General features: G+C 33.5%; 1 protein-coding gene across 3 annotated transcripts in view; it reads right to left on the bottom strand.

The window, feature by feature from the left end:
- SEMA5A (semaphorin 5A) overlaps nt 1-22784 on the bottom strand; it is a 712145-nt gene that overhangs the window by 604209 nt on the left and 85152 nt on the right. The window contains exon 2 of one of the 3 annotated variants that reach the window (XM_074208089.1): nt 19491-19579. The exons of the other annotated variants lie outside the window; for them this stretch is intronic. The gene's annotated coding sequence lies outside the window, so the exon portion shown is untranslated. The remainder of the gene's footprint in view (nt 1-19490; nt 19580-22784) is intronic. 3 annotated transcript variants of the gene reach the window in all.

Here is a 22784-nt window from a genome sequence, read left to right on the forward strand (position 1 = left end):
ATTAAAACATTAAAAAGGGAAAAGTATCTTGCTTCTAACTCTCAATCATATAGCAAGTTACTTACCCCCAAAAAGGCGGGCAGTGCAAACTTATGATATAAAATCAAAGAAAGTCCAGTATTATTTTTATTTACTTTACCTGTCTATTCACTGATTTTCCATCAATAAGAATTCAAAATTGATGGGTCTTTCAGGTGATCTCAGAAAGTATATATTGTCATATTCACCTGTAATAACTTGAAAATAACTAAGGTCAGAAAATAAGATTCGTCCCTACTCACAAAACTAAAACTTTAACAAAATTTGAGATACTTGTTAGCATAGGTAGTTGATAATACCTAGAAAGAATTTCTTACATGTTACCAAGGATTGAAACATTATGAATATCTATTCCACATTCTAGCATACAGAACACTGGACTAGAAGACAAAAGACCTATGTTCTGATCGAATGTCTGCTACTTTGCTGTACCAGATAAGGCATATGCAAATACTACTGTTTATGAAAAGACTGAGACTATATCTAGGACTTTTTAGTTGGGCTAAAGTGAGAGAGAATGTGAGAATGAGGCATTTAACTTGGGGATAGAGAATGGAAGAGGTAAAGGAAAGACAGCAATCAAAGGAGAGTCAGAGGGTTCACTCCACTCACTACAAATTGAAAAAGAAATCTCCTGGGTTCTAGTTTAATAGAGATTTGGGACTACAATGTTTGAGAATGTTTGAGAACCAAATGTTTGCCACTAGGCAGACCATGGCCTGACCCACTGAGAATTCTTCAGGGATGGAAAAAACATAAAAATTAACCTTCTGACAATCACAGCTCCAAAAAAAAAAAAAATATATTAGTACATAGCAAGCAAGAATGTCTAGTCTAGTGACCCTTCAGATTACTGGGAGACTTGGGGGTTCTAATTTTTGCTAATGGAGTTTCTTTTCTACTCATTTCATAATGTAAACCAGATTTTGTTCTTCTATGACAGTTTCTAATCCTTTCCCTCTAGATATAAGGAATGATTAAGGGTTGGGAACTTGAGAGCAACTCATTACACTTGTGATAATATGTTGTTGAAGACTGAAACTATTAACTTGAACTTCTAAATACTAGCACAAGTCATTTGTGGCCCCTCTTGATATATTTATCATCTACTACATACTAAATTGGAAAGTGTGCTCCCATGCTCTCCTGATTGTGTATGTATGTGTTTATGTGTTTGTGTATGTATGTATGTATGTATGTATGTATGTATGTAAAACTAGCTGTTCTCTTGTTACCATCATGACTTTAGAGTTTTTAACTTCTAGTTTGGGGGGGAATCTTGTTCTGACAGATATAGCTACTAAATAACTTTTATGATATTAATTTCTTTAACATTAAAAAGCAAATCAATTTTAACAAAAAAGAAACAGAAATAAGTCATAACATTAAATTCTAGAAAAAAAATTGGTTAAAACATGATTCCCTTGTTGTTTCCTCTGTTCCATGTACTCTTCTCCCACTTAAAGAAATGTATAACATCTGACTACAGTATTCAGTGAAATGAAAAATGCTACAATTTACAGGTGAAAATATTTTTCCATATCTTTTCCTGGTTTTATCCCCCCCCCCAGATAGAACTAAAAACCTATGCTAAGAATTATCATTAATAAATGGGCAGGTAAAAAAACAAAGAGGAAAAAAACAAGCACAAACATATTTTACCTGTCAGTACAGGTAAGATGAGATGATAAAGGAATTCATATCCTATGATTCATATACAAAAACAGAATTAACAAGCACTTTCTTTAACACTCAAAGTAAAATAGTCTGATAAAAATTGTCAGATTATTTCACAAAAGAACTGCAAGTTGATGGAGAAACACTGTGGCATTTATTGATAAGAGTATTAGATAGTAGTTAGGAAATCTGAGTTTGAATTCTGCCTCAGATAGCTCTCTATGTCATTAAGGCCAAGTTGCTTCACTCTTCAGACATTTTATTCCCTAAACTGTAAGAGGAAGGAAATGATACTCCCACTATCTAGTGAGGAAAATGCTTTGTAAACCTTAAAATGACAAACAACTTTAAGTTGTTACCTGATTTTAATAAATCAAATTCAACAAAAATATAAGCAGGAGCTGTATAATATAAATTTTCATTTTCTGGTTTCAGAATCATGTACATGTTCTTAATCTCTCCAGTGCCTCAGGATCTGATTATTTCAAACTAACCACACCTCTAGTGAATTTTCCTAGCTAATTAATATATTGTCAGTGTATTACTACAGAAAGTTCTAAGGCTGGCAAGACATCAGAATGAACCAGCCAGGACAGGCAAGCAGCTTCAAACAATCCAATAATGAGAAATCCCAATCAAGCATGAGAATATGAAAACATTCACTAATCCTAGACTGATTGCAAGGCCAAACTAGGCCAAAAGAGCAATACTAACTGAATTCTAGATGCTAAAATAAGGAACTGTGTCTATATGAAATAGTTATGAATAGATAACTAGAGAAAAAATGAAAAAAGATGACATAAATTCAACTAAAATACAGCATTCTTCATTAAAAGAAGGAAAATGAGTAATATTTGACTAAATCGGAGTACCATCCCTAGGAAAGAATGAAACTTTTGCACTTTTGGGTATAGTGATTCTAGATTTATCATTCCCATAAGGACAAAAGCCTGGAATCTAAAAGACCATTTGCCAAAGCTTGATTTCTAGCAACATTTAAACTTTATTTTTACCATGTAACAATACACAACTATACCTTCTAGTCATGAGGGACTAAAATACAAAAGGGAAAGAGGTTGAAAAAAGGCATCAGAGGAAGACCCAGATGAAATGCTTAAAATGAACCAATTCTTTGTGTGCCAATTACAGTATGAGCTAGCCCTTTGTCTCTGAGAAGTCTGCAGTTAGAGTACTTAGGTTTGGGCACAAATTCTAATTAAAGAAAATCTTTCTGGGTTCCCTGCTGCCTTTCCCCCAGCAGCTCCACCATTCAGTGTTGTTCGGCTCTTTCCTACACAGCCTTTACAAAGGCCTGCTCTGTTCCAAGCACAGCCAGCCAGTAGAGTGTGTGTCACAGTCACACTTTGGGTTCTTAACAAGTTTAATCTCTTTTCAGCAACAGGCTGAAAATAATTGCTTGTGAACTTTCAAGCCCTGAACTATTGATGCAGGTGATAATCCAAATTTTGGCTAGCTATGGGAGAACAAGAAAGAGACTAGAAGATATACTAAGGGGGAAAATAAAACAAAACAAAACTTCCTTCCACAGAATTCCAAGAATAAACAGAAAAAAGGAAAATGATAGAAAGAGAGAGAGAGAGAGAGAGAGAGAGAGAGAGGAACACACACAGAGACAGAGACAGAGAAATAGAGACAGAGACACAAATGAGACAGAGAGAGAGAGAGAGACAGAGACCAAGACAGATGGAAGTATTTCTGAGTGGGCAAAATACAATTGAGGACACCTGTGACTTTTAGAAATAACATAAAGCACATGTCTTCATACTATTGATACTCCCTTTATTCCAGACCTATTACTTTATTCCAGACCTAACATGGACTGACTGGACTCCAAACCACAAAAAAAGCTTGAAGGAAAGAGAAGTAGGTCTAAGTTGGCCCAGCTGCAATAACAAAGGCAAAAACCTCATACCACAAAAGCTTTTAAAAATAAACACTACAATTCAAAGGAAGAAAAAAGAGTCTAGAGATGGGAGAACCTCAAGAGGATTTAGGTTTCACCAAACCTTTCAAAAACAATTTGAGAATTACCATGGCAATTACCAAGAGTGAGAGAGAGAGATAACAGAGACAGAGAGACAGAGAGAGATGAACAAACCAGTCCCAATTCAACAGAATATAGTCATACTCTTAATTCAAGCAGAATACCAAAAAGCTATCATTTTTTCCCCATGCTCACATGTGCCATGTATCTCAAAAGTCATAAACATAATACTTATAAAATTTTAGTCAAAACCACTGAAATCTAAAAAACCTACCAAATTAAAACTTGATTTTGGTATGGAAACTTTTAGACTATTGTTTGTTCTTTCTATTTTTACTGCAATTGTTGCTGCTGAAGCAAAGGCATCATGATACTTAGAAAATAGCTGGCTCTGGTGTTAGGGCTACTACTACATCTATCAAATTGAATAAGTCACTTAAACTCACTGGATCTCAGTTTCTTCATCTGGAGGATGGAATAAAGATGGTCCCTAAAGAGCCTTTTAACTCAATATGTAAGATCCTATTCTGCAATTAAAGGCACTTTAAATTCTAGGCAGCACTAAGATCAAGTTTCCCATATTACAATGACCTAGTCTACCATATTACAATGACCCAGGAATTTTGAAGAAGGAAGACTCAATTTTTGCTGTTTACCAGCAAGACTTACACCCCTCCAATCTGTTCAGTCTTTTACATGGTTTTTCAAAAACATTAGAACTATAATCTCAAACAAATTTGAAAGGGTACAGAATTGAGAGGTGGGAAATGTAAACTCTTCCCTTAGTTTTGCTATTGAAATTACATGATCAGAAATTTAAACTAGAAGGAATGCCTGAGTTCAGCTCTTCCAATACGTCCCTCAATTCCCACCCTAAGGCTCAGAGAGATGAAAGTAAATAATAAAATCAAGGTTCAAACCCTGTACTTCTGACTCCAGGTTTAACACTTTGTATAATGCAACATAATACAAATGGTGATTGGCCCTAGTTTCCTCATTAGTATTGGCTGTAAGAACAGATAGTTGGCACAATGGATAGAGCACTGTCAAAAAGACAAGAGTTTGAATCCAGCTTCAGACACTTGCCACTTACTAGCTATATGACCTTGGGTAAGTCATTTAACTCTAATAGTCTTGCATCCAGGGCCATCTCCAGTTTTCCTTTTTTTATATCTGGCCACCCAGATAGTTTTGGAAGAGAAAATGAGGCTGGTGATTTAGCACAGAACTCCTTCACTCAAATCCAATCCATATGTTTGTCATGAGATCACCTCCCTGATGTCCTGATTTTCTTTGAGAACAAAGGACAAATATCATCATCATCAGTAAGGATTTATTATCCTGAATAAGAAATTTAAACTCTCAGTTCCATAGGCCAGAGGTATCAAAACATGTTAAGATTCACAACACCCCCAAGTGAATCTAAACCACGTTAAAATATAATGTCTATCTAGTTTTCACATGTTGTTTTATTAATAAAAGCTAAATACATAAGCATGTTTGATTTTCTAAGTCAATATGTATCCCACAAGAATCCTTACTTTTTTGTTGCCCATTTCTATTTGAGTTTGGCACCCCTGCTGTATGAAACTCTGTAAAAAGTGGAAGTCATTATGGCAAATTTCAATCACAGATCCAGGTCCTCTGCTCAACAAGTGTCACTTCCTTCAAGGAACTTTCCTCATTTCCTCCAGATATTAGGGACCCACATCTTCTATTGATTAATCCTTAAGTATGAGGAAAGAAGAGAATCTATTTATCTGTGAATATACTCTCCACCCAGTATATCAGCTTGAAAAACTGCTATCCCACTTTCATAATTGTTTCCCCAGTGTGTACCATAGTATCTGGTACAAAATAGGTACCATGTTGAATGTACATTGAATGACTAAAACGTGGATGATGTGAACAGTAGAAAATTTAGAGTTACCATACCCTTATGACAAAAGAAATCTAAAATCCAAAAGATCATTTTTCAAAGTTGTTTCACTAGGTAACAGTATCCATAAAAACCAAACATAACATAATAATAGTAACACCAAACCACATTCTTTTAAAGTCACTATCTAATTCATAAAGTTTAAGGAGACTACCTTTAAATTGTCAGTCGAAAAATGGTTACTTCTAAATTGGTTCTGTATACTATACTAAGCTCAGTTTTTTCAATATATCTGTGCTCTTTACACACGAAATTTAATCCCATTGTCCTGACTTCAGTTGGAATAAATTCCACAGTAGAACCAAAGTGAAATACCTTAAATAAAGGTATTGATAGTTTTTAATAAAAGTAGTTATTCTATAAACAACCACAAAAACCCACTTTTGTAACCAAAAAATTGTAAAGGTAATTGAATTTATCTAGTAAATATGCTTGAAAATAGTCTGCTTCTTGGTTCCCACTTCTCTGAAAGGAAAGAAGGAGAAAAACCATATTTTGAAAAATATCTTGAAAAGAATACAAGAGGATAGATTTATGTATAATATGGATTTGAGCTCTTAGAAAACTTGGGAATATCAAGGATTTTTAAAGCTGAGCAAATTATCCACCAAGAAAATCATACTAAATGAATTTGAAAGGATCATGGATTAGGAAGATGATTTCAAAGACATAGCCCTTTTTGTTTCAGAAATTTCTTCAGCATTTAGCTAAAAGAACAAAGAACTAATGAAAAAGACTGCCATGAGAGTCTACCCTTTCATTTACCAGAAGCAGGTTTAATATCACTTTAATATCACTTAACAGTCACACCAAACTTACAGACATTCCAATTTACAGTAAATATATTGTATTATATTGTTATTTAACAATATTTTAATTATAACTAAAATAATAACTTTTACACAATGTTTATGTACTAGACATTGTGCTAAATGCTTTTGCAAATATTCTCATTTGATCCTCACAAGGATCCTGGAAGGTAGGTGCTTTCTTTATCTCTATTTCATAGTTGAGGAAACTGAGGCAAACAAAGGTTAAGTGATTTACCCAAGGTCATAAAGCTAGTAAGTATATGAGAAAAGATTTGAACTTATAGTTTCCTGACTCAAAGCCTAGCATTTTATCTACTGTACCACCTAGAAACTACTGACATGAATTTCCCAGTTTTCTGAAGTTGTGTATTGTAAATGCCATTGTATTTACATGATATAATGGCATGATCTACAACTCTTCAAGTCCAAAATTCCTAAATTTACAGGATGACAAAAATTAATTTCATTTAAGATCCCCTTTTATTAAACTCATTTTTGTTGGGGGGGGGCGGAGAACAGAAAGATAGAGAAAGAGAAAGAGTAAACCTGGGAGTTAGGCCTTTTTTTTGGGTCTAGATTTGTGATTTCATTGTTATAGAGAATTCTCTGTGAAGAAATCTCCTCTACCAATGCAAATGAGCAACTGCTATGCAATTTTTCTGGGGCCCTGGAAGGCCAAGTAATTTCTCATATTCTTTAGTCAAGTGTATATCAGAGATAGAACTTGAACTTATTGATTTCAGGCCTGGTACTTAATCCATTATAAGGCTACTTGTCGGTTGTTTTGGTCTTCTTCAATAATGAAGGACAAGAATCAACCATTCCATATATATGAATATCTGTTGGATTTAATAATAATAATAATAACAATGGAGTCAGGAGGACTAATGTTCAAATCCAGTCTCAGACACTTGAACCTTACTATCTATATGGCATGGCCCTACTAACTATGTGACATGACTAAGTCATTTAACCTTAACTGGGCAGATAGGTGGCATAGTGGATAAAGCACTGCCTTAGAGTCAGAAGAATTTGAGTTTGAATTAGTCTCAGACATATATTAGCTGGGTGACCTTGGTCCTGATTCAAATCTGGCCACTGGACCCAGAGGGCTCTGGAGGAGAAAGTGAAGTTAGTGACGGCACAGTCCCTAATCCAATTCATGTGCTTGTCATGGCATCACCTCTGATGTCATGGTCTTCTTCAAGAATGAAGGACAAACATTATTATCCATAGGATTTAGATGGTTGATTTTAACATGTTTTTATGCCAAAATTCAAAAGTAATTTTCATTTTCCTTTTTTGAGATTATATAAATAACAAGATATTAGACTGTGGATATCAAATATTCTGTTACCAAACCCATATACATGCACCCAAAATTAGTCTGAACCTCAAGGTCCCAAATCCAAAATCCAAAAATTTTCAAAAAGCACGTAAAATGTACTTTGCCCTAATAAGAACCAAGATTAAACAAATACCTTAGCATTAATCACAATACTCAATAAATAAGATTGATGCAAAAAAGCCAATTACTTCTAAAAGACCTACTGTACAGTATACCTTGTCATTGTATCACATTTTAAAGATTATTCGTGTTAATAGCTAAAAGCATACAATACTATAGGAACTAGCTTTCATTCTGTCTTTGCAGTCCTATTGACTTTTATATAGTATGTTTCTAGCATAGTGACTTGCCAATAATTAGTTGCTGAATTAATTTGAATATCATTTTATAACACATGTATTAATTAGATCACTTCTACCTAAGTATTTCTTTGAACTTTTAAGTCAGCTATACCTCCCCATTCTTGGACCAGCAATCTTAAAGAACTACATTAGCACTTGTTTAAAATTATTTCAAAGTCATTTAATTTCATGTACCAATTATACTGATTTTCCAAAACTAAATATTCCTAAATATGAATTATATATATATATATATGAAAGTAAAGTTAAGTCATGTTTATGAGTTAATTTAAACATATCTGGCATGTTTAAACACACGACTTCAATCTGTCGACTTTTAAAGAGTTTCTAAAAATATATGTAATAAAATACAGCATGGCAGATGATTGATTAAGAGAATCTTGCTGCTTACTTAAAGCAAAATACTCTCAATCACATCTTCATTTTATTTTTTATGAAAAGGAATGTTTTTCTTATCTTGACATGTTTATCATTTTGTGATGGAGCCCAACACTCAGGCAGTTTACATTATTTAGCTCCCAGAAATTAAAGAATTCCTTGTCTTAGGGAATTTATTCCTGCTCAGCCACTGCATGCGTATAAAAAGACAAAGAGAAACATACTATATAAATGTCAATTACTATCCCTACTTATTAAAAAAAAAAAGATGAACTGTTGCAATGTTAGTTTTTTTAAAAAATAAATTTTATTTATGGTTCCTAGGCATTTTTCTTTCTTTTATATTAAGGTAATTAAAAGTCTATTCATTAAACATTCCTCTAAAACTTTTAAAAACACAAAATGTCAGTAGGTTAGTAGGTCTATGCTTCTAGATGTTCTTCAATTTTGTATTAGTGAAGCAATTGTATTGACCAGTCTTCAAAATGATCTCTAGAGGCTTCTGCACATCTACTACCACTTACTATAGTCTTCCTTGATTCCATTAACATAATTAGAAGATATGTGAATTCCCTTAGTCATGAGTTTCTCCCATATATAACTCCCCATCTGGAATAGGATTTGAATTACACACAAACTTATTTTTAAGTTTATCTCTTTTCCAGATTGGAACAGTGAGCCTGTTTTTAGTAAACTGGAAGGCAAATCTCATGATAGGAATTTTGAAAGACATTTGTAATATCACCAATAAAAGTATATGAAGGATTAACTCTATAGAACTGACCACCTTAGAATTATTTTTCTTTAGGGCTCACATTTTTCTTTAGGACTGCTGCTGATTTCTCAAGCATGTTCTCAACCCAGAGGGGTTCTTCATAGTGGTTTATAAGTAAGGAAATGTAGTAGCTAGGCTCCAGATGAACTAATACAACTATATTGAAGCCTTTATTGAGGCTATCTAGAAAACTACTGCTAGATCAACCTCTCCAACACAATGACTATAAGTTAGAAATCAGGGATCATTCTGTAGTGCAAGAGAATGGCAGACTAGATAGTACTACAATATGGGGCATTTTTCAAGAATTAATAGTCCAATGCTTCCTGAACTTCAAACTAGGCAAAATTCAGTGCTAGAGTCATTGATCTCTACTGGCGTATACACACTATAAACAATATTATTACATCCTAGCTCTTCATACCCTTTCTCTAGAAAGCAATTAATTTCCTAGGATTTCACATAAAAAGCTTTTAGTCTAACAAGGGCTTCACTACTTCCTATCTATTCATTAGAAAAATACAGTAACACTTGAAATGATTTTTGAACAAGAGAAATCAGCATATTTCATAATTATTTCAAATTAATTTTCTTAAACATGGCTATTGATAAGCAACATTATAAACATAAAAATGTAAGCATAGAATTATACAAATATTTTGACTTCTGTGTTGCCAAAGTCCCATTTCTTTATCATTTATTAAAATTACATTAGAGCCCATGAGATTTTCTTGCTATCCTGTACCCTTCATTCATTTCCCCTCCATCTAAATATTCTTTTGTCCAGCCTCAGTGTTTAATTATTGTAGTATTTAAAGGTTCAATTTTCATTTATTAACAATATGTTTGTTTATTTGTTTTCCTATTAAGATGAAGACACTCCCACCAAAATATGAATGTCAAGAAAAATAATTAGTTTTAAAAGTGCTGAGTAATGAATATATTGTATATTCATTACATATCAATGAAAAACAGTATTAGGAGAAAATGTTCTCATAGACTATGAACCATATGCTGCCAAAAATGGAGGGTAGAAAGCAGAGACATCTGTGATAACATGCTATTTCCATCTGCCTCATGTTTTTCCAGCTGATAAATCTGGTAAAGTGTCAAACTAGTAAGGGTACATGGCCAAGCTAAAATGGAAGCCTCCCCTTCCATCTCTGCAATTCACTAATTCCTCCTTCTTACATTTCAACACAAACTGAGGCTCCAAATAGCCCCAAATATTTTTTCACATAAAAAGCATGGCATCTTTGTTGCATATGAGATAAGTGTTCATCACCTCTATTTGGATAAGCCAACTGAAGTTCCACTTGTGACGGAAATGAAAACAATGTACAGTTGAGGATAACATTAATATTTCTTCCTTTAAAAAAGAATAAGCAAAAGAAAAAAAAAAGATCAGTTGTTACTGCTGTTTTTGTTCAGTTGCTTTTCAGTTGTATCTGAGTCTTTGTGATCCCAATTAGAGTTTCTTTGGCAAAGATACTAATGATTTGCCATTCCTTCTCTCGAGTAAGAAATAATACATTAAATAAAGTAATATAGTAAAAGATAAAATAAATAACAATGCATAATAGAAAGAGAAAGGGAAGAAAGGAAGAAAGAAGGAAAGCAGAAAGGGATGGAAAGAGAAAAAGAATGGGAAGAGAAGGAAGGAATGAAAAAAGAAGGAAGGAAAAGAAGAAGGGAAGGAGAGAAGGAACAAAGAAAGGAGGGAAGACCAATGAGTACAGGGAAGGAGGAAAGGAAAAAAAAGTCATTTTAATGAATTATAGGCATCAAGGTGGATAGAGCAGGGGCCCTGGAGTCAGGAGGACCTGAGTTCATATTCAGTCTCAGACACTTAATAATTGCCTAGCTATGTGACCTTGGGCAAGTCATTTAACCCCATTGGCTTAAATAAATGACATTAAAACAAAGAATCACCTCATTTCCCATTCTAATTTGGCCATGGAGCCCTTTGGGCTTAAAATATATATTATCAGGACCCATATATTATAATAATAGGAGGTGGGGTGGCACAATATCTGGAAGAATGAAATACTTTTGTCATACAGAAGGATGTGGTTAGATTTCAGAGCAAAATAGGGAACACACTGTAGCCATTTTAATATAGAAAAATTAGCACAAAATGAAACATTTTGAAAACCTATTTTTTACAAAGGAATGTATCACTATCAGTGAATTTTCTAACAGAAATCATTTCCATTATATGGAACACCAGAGTTCCAAGGAACACAGTCCAGAAAATGCTGAACTAGCTCAATGGGGACAAAATATTTGCAATGGCCTGAATTTGACAAAAAAGTTCTTTAAAGTATATGAAGAAAAGAGACCCCATAAAAGTTTAAGGTGCTTTATTACATAATCACATCAGGCTACTGTCATCACAACCCACAGGGATTTTTCTCTAATAAAGGGAGTGCTTTCTTTTTTTTTTTGAAAAATGACTATATTCATACTTATTGATTTTTTACTAGAGAACCTGGCTTTTTCTGAAATTATTTTAACTAGATAGATATATAACTTTCATATGATGAATGAATTCAGAGACCTCTATGTAAACTAGAGTATTTCCCTAAAGGCCCAGAATTTCAAACCAAAGGAACTATAGAACTAAAAATGTATACCATTATTTGTTATAAGAAATTATAGGTTCAGCAGGTGCTCTATAAGTCACTGTGATAACTTCTCTTCTACCAACACATCTTTACTTTGCCCAAAAGTACTATGTTTGCTTCCAATTTGGAGTAATAGTAGAAGCAGCTAATAAAGCTAAATTATAGGAAGTGCAGACATAATGTACTTACTATCTGAATAATATATACTGAGACCACCAGTGATGATGATTCAAACTAACAGATGCAACTTAATCAAACCCCAACCTTGACCCTACAGCTAATTGTCCTATCTAGTTCTTTTTAATAAAGAAAAAGGAATATAAAATAATTGTAGTATTTATTCTCAAGCATTCTCTAGCTATCCTTCATCCTTTCTTCTGGGTACTACAATACAGGAACATTTTAAGTATTTCTATTAATAGTGATAATTGTTGTTCTTCAGTCATTTTCATCACATCCAATTCTTCAGGACCTCATTTAGGGTTTTCTTAGCATTTCCTTCTCTAGTTAATTTGTTTTACAGTTGAGGAAATGAGGTAAATAGTTTCTTGTCCAGTTTGACACATCTGAGGTCAGATTTGAACTCAGGTTACCTTCCATCCTATGCACTCTCTACATATCTTATATCTATTTACATATTTTTGACCTTATTAGATTAGGAGCTACTTGAGGGCAAGGACTGATTTTGTCTTTCTTTTTATCTACATATAGCCCTTAGCACAGCTTTTAATAAGTAATTACTTGTGATTAATCAATTGTTTGATTAGTTGATTAATTAAGATGCATAATGATGATAGGCAGTAATGTTAGTTATGAAGGCAATTGTCCTTAGAGGTTCCATGAGGACCCTAAAGAAAACCATTCATTCCAATTTATAATAAAATAACATTTTCATGGGTTCAGAAAAGCAAAGTACATTGTAAATAATATTAATAAATTCGTGATTACTAGTTAAGCTAAAATTCTCATTCTGGAGCATTAGAGTCTCTCCATGTCTATAAGGGACCAACAGTATCTGACCAACAGGCACTCTGCATTCATCCAACTAGACCATCAAGGAATGACACTAGAAAAGAAATGTTTCTTGCTTCTTTGGCATTAAATAATAAGGGTAATAGATGTGGCTGATTTCACCCTATCTTGGCAGAGACTGGTAAATAAGCCCAACTACTTTCACAGTCAGAATCAAGCCAGGGCAGGAAGCATTAGTTCTGTGCCCAGAGACAGAAGTCAGAGTGGGAGTTGGGACAAGTACAAGCACATCCCATTGTGTGTTGCCTGGCTATCTGCCTTGAGCAATGGAATACAGTTACATCTGCAATATTACTAAGTGCTACAAATAAGGAAACACAGCAAATGAAGGTTTAACAGGTTTATTAGTAATAACACTATTCAGCACATTGAATCTTCAAAGCTCTTTTACCAACAAAGTCTAATTAATCCTTACAACAACCCAGTGAGGTAGGTAAGCAAGCAAATGAGTATTATTATCCCCATTTTATGGAGAGTGAATAGAGGCAAAATGCTTTACCCCAGGCCAAAGAAGGAATTGGTGCTAGTCACAACTTTCTAAGTATCAACTTGAGACGCAGACAAGCAGGCTGCCAACCCTATTCACTTTGCTGACAGAGTTAAGTTTTACAAGAAGAGAACCCTTGGGGGGAAAAAAAATCCAAGTTGATTCTTATACCACATAGATCATGCAATGTAAAGGACAAGATAGTCTATTTGCAGTAAGAAAAGCCTATATTCAAATGATGATCCAGCCACTAACTAGCTATGTGACTAAACTGTTGACAAGCTACTGGATCTCTCTGAAACTCAGTTTGCCAAATTGTAAAACTGGAAAAATATATGTACTACTTACATGAGAAGTAGAAAGGAAAGCAAGTACTTTGAAACATAAAGCACTATTTAAATGTGAATGACTGTTAATTTTGTTTTAGCTTTCTGAACTATACAAAAAGTGAATGCAAGGTGTCCATTTCCCTAGTTTTAACCCAGTTATTCAATCTGGATGATTAATGATAAATTATTAAAATTAAATAGAGGCTACAGAGTTCAAACAAAAATTTAATTATATTTTTGATTTCAGGATGACATTTCCTATATGATGAAATAATATGATTAATTTTCTATTGAGACAGAAATCTGTCATCTATCTCACAACCTTAGAACATGGAGGTACAAGAAGTTCAATGACTTTATTTTACAGATGAGTCTCAAAGAGGTAAAATTTGTTATTTGGTACTATGTCCAGGACTACTAACTCTCAGTTCAATGGTTTTTTTGCTTTAAACCATCTCCTCTCTACTTGACAGTTATCTTTCTCTGTGTGTGTGTGTCTCTGTCTGTCTCTAACTGTCCTGTCTTGTGTGTCTCTCTGACTCACTGTCTCTATCTGTACGTGTGTGTGTGTGTGTGTGTGAATGTTTCAATCATATTTTATAAGAGTAGAAGTCATTGCTTCTTTTGATGAATATCCTTACCTTCTGTTCAGGTCAAATTTGATTTATCTTCAATACCCTTTGGAACCTATCTTTCTGGAGAAAAGCCTAAATAAACCAAGATCCAGATCTTTAGTTTGGTACCCCCTTGCCATATCTGCCCATCAATAATTTATTCCTGTCACATGACACCTCAAATTCAACATGTCTAAAATTGAACTTACTATCTTTCCCCAACAACCTGATTCTTCACATTTCCCTATGTCAATTAATGGCACCACTAATCACTTAATTATTCACATTTGAAACTTTTTCATATCTGATTCTTCTTTCATATTCTCCCAATCACCTGCCAAATCCAATTGAGTCTATCTTTGTAATACCTTATAATTTATTCTTTCTTTTCTGGAACTAGTAAATATATATAGCTTTCAAAAAATTTTTCCCTAACTACAGTATCTGCTTCTTTTAGTCCACATATTAATCTTTTTTTTTAAATTAAAGCAGGATTGATGATGTCACTCCTCTACTTAATTGTCTTTAATGAATCTTCCTACCCTAAACAAAATGCATGTTCCATATCCTGGAATGGAAGAATTTCTCCAATCTGATACCAGTCTAAACTTCAAACCTTATCTCAGTACACAGTCTCCTCACACTTCAGCCTAAGTAAACTACTTGCAATTCCCATATATTCATCCCATTCTTTCTAATAACATAACTTGCATTTATGTAACACTTTTAAATAGTGCTTAACAAATATTATCTCTTTTATTTTACTTACAACAGCTCTGGGAGCAATATACATATGAAGCAACTGAGACAAAGATTAGGTGATTTGCCAAGAGTCATACAACTCTTAAGTGTCTGAGGCCAAGTTTGAACTAATAAATGTACAACTAGTGAAATCCAAAAGCACAGTTCAATATTGCAACTCTCAAATTCATTTGTATCCGGCTGTGGAAATAGTCCTTTAATCTTACATTGGATGTTATGGGAATATGCAATTCTTAAAAATAAATTCATCTTCCCTGTGAAGAACTCACTCTGGTCTGACTCAGAACTCTTCTCCCCGAGTCTACTATATTATTAAGAAAACATTCATTACCAATTAAAGTGAAACAAGCTCAATGCCAAAGGTGATGTACTACTGAAAATATACTGGCTGTAATCAGAAAACCTAGGTTCCAATACCATTTCTGATATTCATTATCATTTGACCTTGGACAAATCAATTAACCAGTTCGCTAGTCTTCAGTTTCTAAATCTGTAATATCAGTATCCTTTTGACGGGACCCTAAAGTCCCTTTCAGTTCTAAACTTATGATCGCATAAATACTACAAGGTTTCTGATTTAAAACCAGTGAGGGATTTAAAAGGAGTAATTAACAAGTCACAAGATTTGAGATTAGTGTTTATTTTCTAGAGAAAATTCAAGAAACAACCTCCTGTGAAATTTAGTTTTTATTTAAACTAGAAAAATAAAGATTGTTTCTGCAATATATTTTTTTTAAAAAGGGCAAAATGAACTAATTTGTGTTAATAAATGTATAAGATACTGTGTATCACTATTAAGTTTGCTTACTCATTAAGCATATTATATGTAAATATAAATTCGTTTAATGTGTGTTATATTTATAGAAACTATGTATGTAATAATTAGTGTCAAACAAATTTCATTTAATTAACAGGGAATGTCCCACTATTTTGTTCTATTTTCTCTTTTTTTCTTGAGATTGTGAAAAAATATTAGAAATGAGTAATGATATGTCTACTCTTCGGGAATAATTATGTTCAGAAGATTAATCTACCATTTAGGATCTATGATTCATATCCTCATAAGATATGTCCACACAAATTAATATGATAAAGACATAGACATAAAAAAGATTTTTTTTGTCTTTTGAATATAGTAAAATGCAGAATTTCAATGCTAATGCTGTACATTTTTCAATGGAATGCCAGGGAAAATAAACAAAGATCCAAGATAATTTTTCCCTCTATTCCTTATCCAGAAGGTCTTCTTCCATCCTTTTCCTGATAAATATCAGGACAAAAGAGTCATCACAATAAAGTTCTGGGATAGATTCAGGGCAGCACCCCCAATCGGGTTATGTGATTCTGAAAATCAATTTAGTACAATATGAATGAAAAATTGAAATGAAATGTTCCTATCCTATGTATAAAGAACAGAGGTAAACAGCAACAAGGGGGCGATAATCTACCTTGATGGACTCACTCATTCCCTCAGTACAACAATCAGGGACAATTTGGGGATCTCTGCAATGGAGAATACCATCTGTATCCAGAGAAAGAACTGTAAAATTTGAACAAAGATCAAGGACTATTACCTTTAATTTGGGAAAAAACTGATATCTTGTTGTCTGATCTATCTATCTCATGTATTTTATGTTTCTTCCTTGGGGATATGATTTCTCTCTCATCACATTCAATTTGGATCAATGTATACCATGGAAGAAATGTAAAGACTGACAAACTGCCTTCTGTGGGGGGTGGGGGGAGAGAAGTAAGATTGGGGTAAAAATTGTAAAACTCAAAATAAACAAAAATCTTTAAAAAAAAGAATGAATGGGAGGAAAAAGGATATTTTTGTATGAGAATAAAGTGATAAAAAACCAATAAAATATTTCCAAAAGTTTAAAAAACAGAGGTAGAGTAACTGAGTCATTACTGTGTTTTTCCTCTGACATATTATACTTGAAAAAATTAACATTCAAGTCTGTACAACTAAATAACAAGGGTCATTCGGCAAACAAACATGTTCATGGAGTAGATGAAAGAGATGGTTGAGATTGGAGAAGGAAAGAAACTTCGTAAAACTACTGCAAGCTATTAGGCTTCATTTTTCTTGTCTCCCACAACCCCTCCCAGAAACACCAAGAAGATGGGACATCATGAAAAAGGAGTCAGTACACTTAGCATATGAGTGATTTAGAATTAGTGTAGAACGAAGAAATTACCATGTATCTGCTAGAAATCATTCTGCCTATGAAGTCTAGAGTACTGATATATATATATATATGGCTCTCCACCTTGTAAATGCCAGCACTGGGAGCTTTCAGAGCACCCACTCAGGGTCCCAGCTTCCATGTCTCTACCAAACAAAGACACCCTAGTGAAGCTCCCAGTCTCCCACAGCACCTGTGAACAAAACACCCACCACTCTGGGCCACAGACACAGAGACCCCAGCTTCTACCTGGCCTACAAACCCTAAGATTCAGGACCTTACATTCCTGCAACCCCAACCTGCTCCACGCCAAGTGGCAGACCAACAGGCTTGTAGCACCCCCTTCCCTACGCTATGGAGGGCAGACCCAGTTCAAAGTATTATCTGCTTGATGATAAGCAAAATAAACCTATTTTGTTATCCTACTTGTTATTCTCTCTGAAAAAATTATTATTTTCTACGTTGTTTTTCAACATGAGATTTATTCTAGTCATTGTGGTTAGTCTTTCAAACCACCTTGTTGCCCATAAATATTGCAATATTGTCTGACTTTGCTTAAGAGAAACAAAAGGATCATGTGTTTGGAAAGAGGAAGGGAGAAAGAAAAAGGGTGAGCTGGGAGAAGAAATGGATAAATATAGTACAGTACTTTAAAATTATTTAAAATAGTACCAATGTCCTAATTATATTATATACATTTAATTAGTGTATATTATATGTATTCAAATATCCATAAATGTATGTTGTAGATTATAAAAACTATAAAAAATAAAATCATATTACTTGTAAATAAGGCTTAAATAAGCCCATAATCAATAGATTCTTAAAAAAAATCCTTCTAGGAGCAACTAGGTGGCATAGTGGATAGAGCACCCACCCTGGAGTCAGAAGTACCTGAGTTCAAATCTGACCTCAGACACTTAATAATTACCTAGCTGTGTGACCTTGGGCAAGCCACTTTACCCCATTGCCTTGCAAAAAAACTTAACAAAAAAAATTAAAAAACAATAAAAAATCCTTCTAATAGAAAATTAAGTTTTTGTTCTAAATAGACAATACTTTGAATAATTGTCTTTTTAATTCCAAAGTTCTTTTTTTATGAACTTCTAATTCTGATTACAACACAGAAAAATGCTAAATTAGGAACAATTATTTTATCCATGTCTCTTTAATATCTTATAGTTTCTATAATTTCCCTTAAATGTATGTTCAGAAGAAAATAATCTTGTGCGTGGTGTCACAAGACCACTATGTCTTTGAAGATCTCAACCCAGGAACATAAGATTTTACAGTGCAATAGGCCTGAAGGATACAGAGATTTTAGATATCATCTAATTCAATATAACTACTTTAAAGATGAAAAAGTTGAGATTCAAAATAAGCATTTTACATAAGTAAAAACAACCAGGACTCACCCAATTTTTTTTATTAAACACCTAGTGTTCTTTTTTTGATGTAGGAAAGTACTGAAGAAAAAGTATATAGGGGATAAGCCAAGAAGGAGACTGTAGACCAAGAGTAGCCTACCTCCTGGAGTCAGGAGGACCTGAGTTCAAATCCAATCTCAGACACTTAGCTGTATGACCTTGGTCAAATCATTTAACCCCACTGCCTTGCAAAACAAAAACAAGAAACAATAGTGTACTATTTAGTAAAGATTAGGAAATCCAAATAACAAAGTATATGTCAAAAGTCCACCTAAGTAAGGAATTGCAAGTAACCAAAAGAATAGTTGAATCCCTACTTAAGCAATGTTAACAGCAAAGATCAGGCACCAAGTTGGAGTGTATCAGGCAAATGGGAACATCAGCCTAGACAGAGAAACCAGGACCTTATATTCTAAAATCCAACCACCTACTAACACAAGGCAGGATCATCCCAGTAAAAAAGGCTAGCTGCAAAAAGAACAGATTGTAAATATCAAAAGTTCAGTCAATCAAACAATTAGAATTATTGGTCAGATACAAAACAAGAGAACTATTAACCAAGGGTTCCTTATATACTGTTTACTGAGAATAAGAACTAAACTCAAAATATGGGATTCAACAAATAAATGGAAGGTGAGGTAAAGGATTAGGACAGAGAAAAAGGGAAATAGGCACATCTACTCACTGTTAAAGGAAGTCAGATCAGGAAGTTGGGCAAATTTCAGCACTTGATATGATAAGTACACATCAAAGACAGAATCTTCTTTTGAATATCTTCAAAAAATGTAGGAAGAAAGGAGTAAATTGACACCTCCCAAAAAATAAATAACTTTTAAAAGCTTCATCGTAAATTACACGTGTGAAAAATAAAACTGAATAAAACCAACCAATGCAATATGAAAGAATTTATTCACTTTATAGATATAAATGCTCAATCATTCATCCATCTAAGGTTCCTATGGTATTATTCTGTACACACATTATGCAATTAGCTTTCTCCAAAGAAAGATTTCTCCTGTTTATCATCTTATAAGATGAGTCAAGGTACCAACTTTGTGCCAGACACCCAGACATAATAAGTTTTTAGATATTCGGTACTCCTCATTAGAGATGAGGAAACTGACTTGACCGAGGTCAGAGAGTGAGTTACTGGCAAAGCTGAGATGACAGTTCAGGTCTTCATTCAGTTTTGTACTTTTTTTCATTGTGGAATATTACCCTTCCAGTATTATTTGGTATTGTTTCCATTGTTGATACCATATTGGTACCCAGAAGTCAACGTAATTTTATCTATCTTATTTGTAGAATTCATAGTTTTTCTTCCAATTTTTGCTCTTCATGTTTTTGTTGTTGTTTTTACATCCTAGATTTAATGAGTCAGTGCACTTCAAGTTAATGCAAGGATAATGTCAATGTCAATTATAAATATTTTCCTGTCCATTAAAATACAATCTACTTCATTCTTTATGATATTATTTGATACTTACATCTAATGTCTACTAATTCTTTTTTTCAAAGAAATTATTCATAATATAGAAGCATGACACTAAGGTGTGATCTATAAGTCTTTGGCTTCTCTCATTTCTTTTCTCCTGAACCATTCCTTATCATATATGTCTCACCATCTTCACTTTTTCCTGCTTTTAAATTTCCTAAAAAGTATTTGCATCTATATGGATATTATTTGGAGGTTTTATTCAAATTATTGACAGAATTTCTCTAATTCTGTATGATCAGTAACTGATAAACTGTAATTATTTTCATGATATTTTCCCAAATATTAATAGTACTATACTGTATGATGATAAATCTCTAGATCTAACATAAATATAAATATATATATATATGTCCTTCTTAGCAAATGGCTCAAATATACTAGGACAGAAGATCAGAACAAGATCTACAAGCAGTGGTTCATCAAGACTCATGGCAAAGTCTGCCCTTATACTCCCTATACCTTCTTAGGCTGCCTTCATCCAACTTTCCTTGCCTTTTCAAGGAGAACACACATTTCAAGAAGTACATAATCTTTCCATATGCCTGCAGCTTTCTGTTTTATTCTGATTTATTTATCACAAGAATATAGGATTCTGTCCTTCGAACACTATCTCCATTCTTTGATCACTGAATATTACATTAGCTTATTACATTATAGTTACAATAACCAAACTGATTTGTTTATGGTACAAAAGATCCAAGATACTTAGTAACCTTGCTCTCCCCCCCTTCTTTTTTTTAAATGACTATGTAACTGTCACTACATGAACAGAAAATTGTTATCTGGTACTTTTCTTTGTGTCATAGATTTCCATGACCAAGGGGGAAAAAAAGACTTCATTACAAGGCAACTAGACTACAGCAATGTGTCTCTCTGTAATTAGCTAAGTAGGTCACCAAAAAATAGATTCCATCATTCACCAAGGCCATACTTGAAGTTTTTCTAGTATGGTAGAATGTGCCAGAGCTTGTATTCCACAGGCATAGCTTTTGAGAATCTGGATCAACTACATTCCATGTGGAGGCTTTAGAGTAGGGCTTTAGGGAGAAAAGGATTTCGTATACAATTAAAACAATTCAACCCTGAATGACTTAAAGTAGTTCCTAAAGTAAAAAAATGAAAAATGGACAAAAGAAATAAAACAAAGACTGTATATAATAATTTCACTGAGTTTAACTAATGCAAATCACTTGCCATAAAGAAATCAAAGGAACCCAGAAAGATCCTTAGAGAGTAAACATCTTATTTATTTACCAAAAAAACAAGAGTGATGGTTGCCAAAGGTAATGTCAGGCTACAATCTAAATTCATTTTTAAATATTATAAAGCATAATTATGGGCAATTATGAAGAGTGCCATCTCTTAAAGTAAAGAGAAGCAGCCAGAGTAAACCAAATATACATACATCCAAACATACACACATACACAGAAGATCAGATTCAAGTTAGAAGTAATAAAATTATGATGGCATAGACAAATAAATGGGCAAGGTATTCAAAGGAAAAGATACCCTCAGTATGGTGAAAAAAATCTTAGACATAATTAATATAAAAATATCAGAAAAACTTAGAACATCAATAACTACTCATGTACATGTTTACTCTACCACATATATAAAATCTTCTGGAGTCATCTATACATGAAGCAAGAGCATCCTTGAAGAGGGTACTATTAGAGAACAATCAAGCTTCTGAGAATTATATTCAACAATGAATCATATCTTTACTATCTCTAAGATAATTAAAAGATACAGAGACTATAAACTCATCTTGTTCATCTTATCATTTGATGATTGCAAAAGAATATTTGATTCAATAGAACAAAACATCACCTTGCAGATTTGTTTACTACACAGCAAGGTATATCCCAGTCATAAATCATGATCATTCAGGATTCCTTAGAAGATAAAATTTAGAAATAAACCTGTTTAGTAACCATCTAATTAATGCATATCAGGTGATCTATAGGGCAGGAAGATGTAAACTCAACACAGAAGTATTCATCGATGTAAGGGAAGAGAAACAGTGTACAGTCTAAATCTAGAAAAGATTTTCTGGGGATGATAAAATCATCCAAACTATGGGATACTCTAGAAATTCCTGGAAGAATTAGTGATAATTTGAAGAATTTGACCCTATCCATTCACACAGAAAATTCATGTGAAAAAATAATGTCTATTAACCAGATTTCAATATGCATTGCCATGAAAAACCTGCAGGGCTCCTTTGAGAATGTAAATTTGAGATAGATTACAAAATTAGACAATGAGCTGGGCCCAGAGGTGAAAAGAAATACATTCATCTAGACTGCACTGGGGAAATTGTAAAACTTTCTTACTGACTTTAATTTCCTCTTAAAAGCAAAGGGCCATCTTTTCAATACTAACATTTTACCCAGGTTGTTATATAGCAGTCAGATGTGATACACTATTGCCTCTGAAGACCTCAAAAATTATCAGACAGAGGTCAATGAAGAGATTTG

Source organism: Macrotis lagotis, chromosome X, assembly GCF_037893015.1.
Source record: "Macrotis lagotis isolate mMagLag1 chromosome X, bilby.v1.9.chrom.fasta, whole genome shotgun sequence".
In the NCBI taxonomy this organism is placed as follows: domain Eukaryota; kingdom Metazoa; phylum Chordata; class Mammalia; order Peramelemorphia; family Peramelidae; genus Macrotis; species Macrotis lagotis.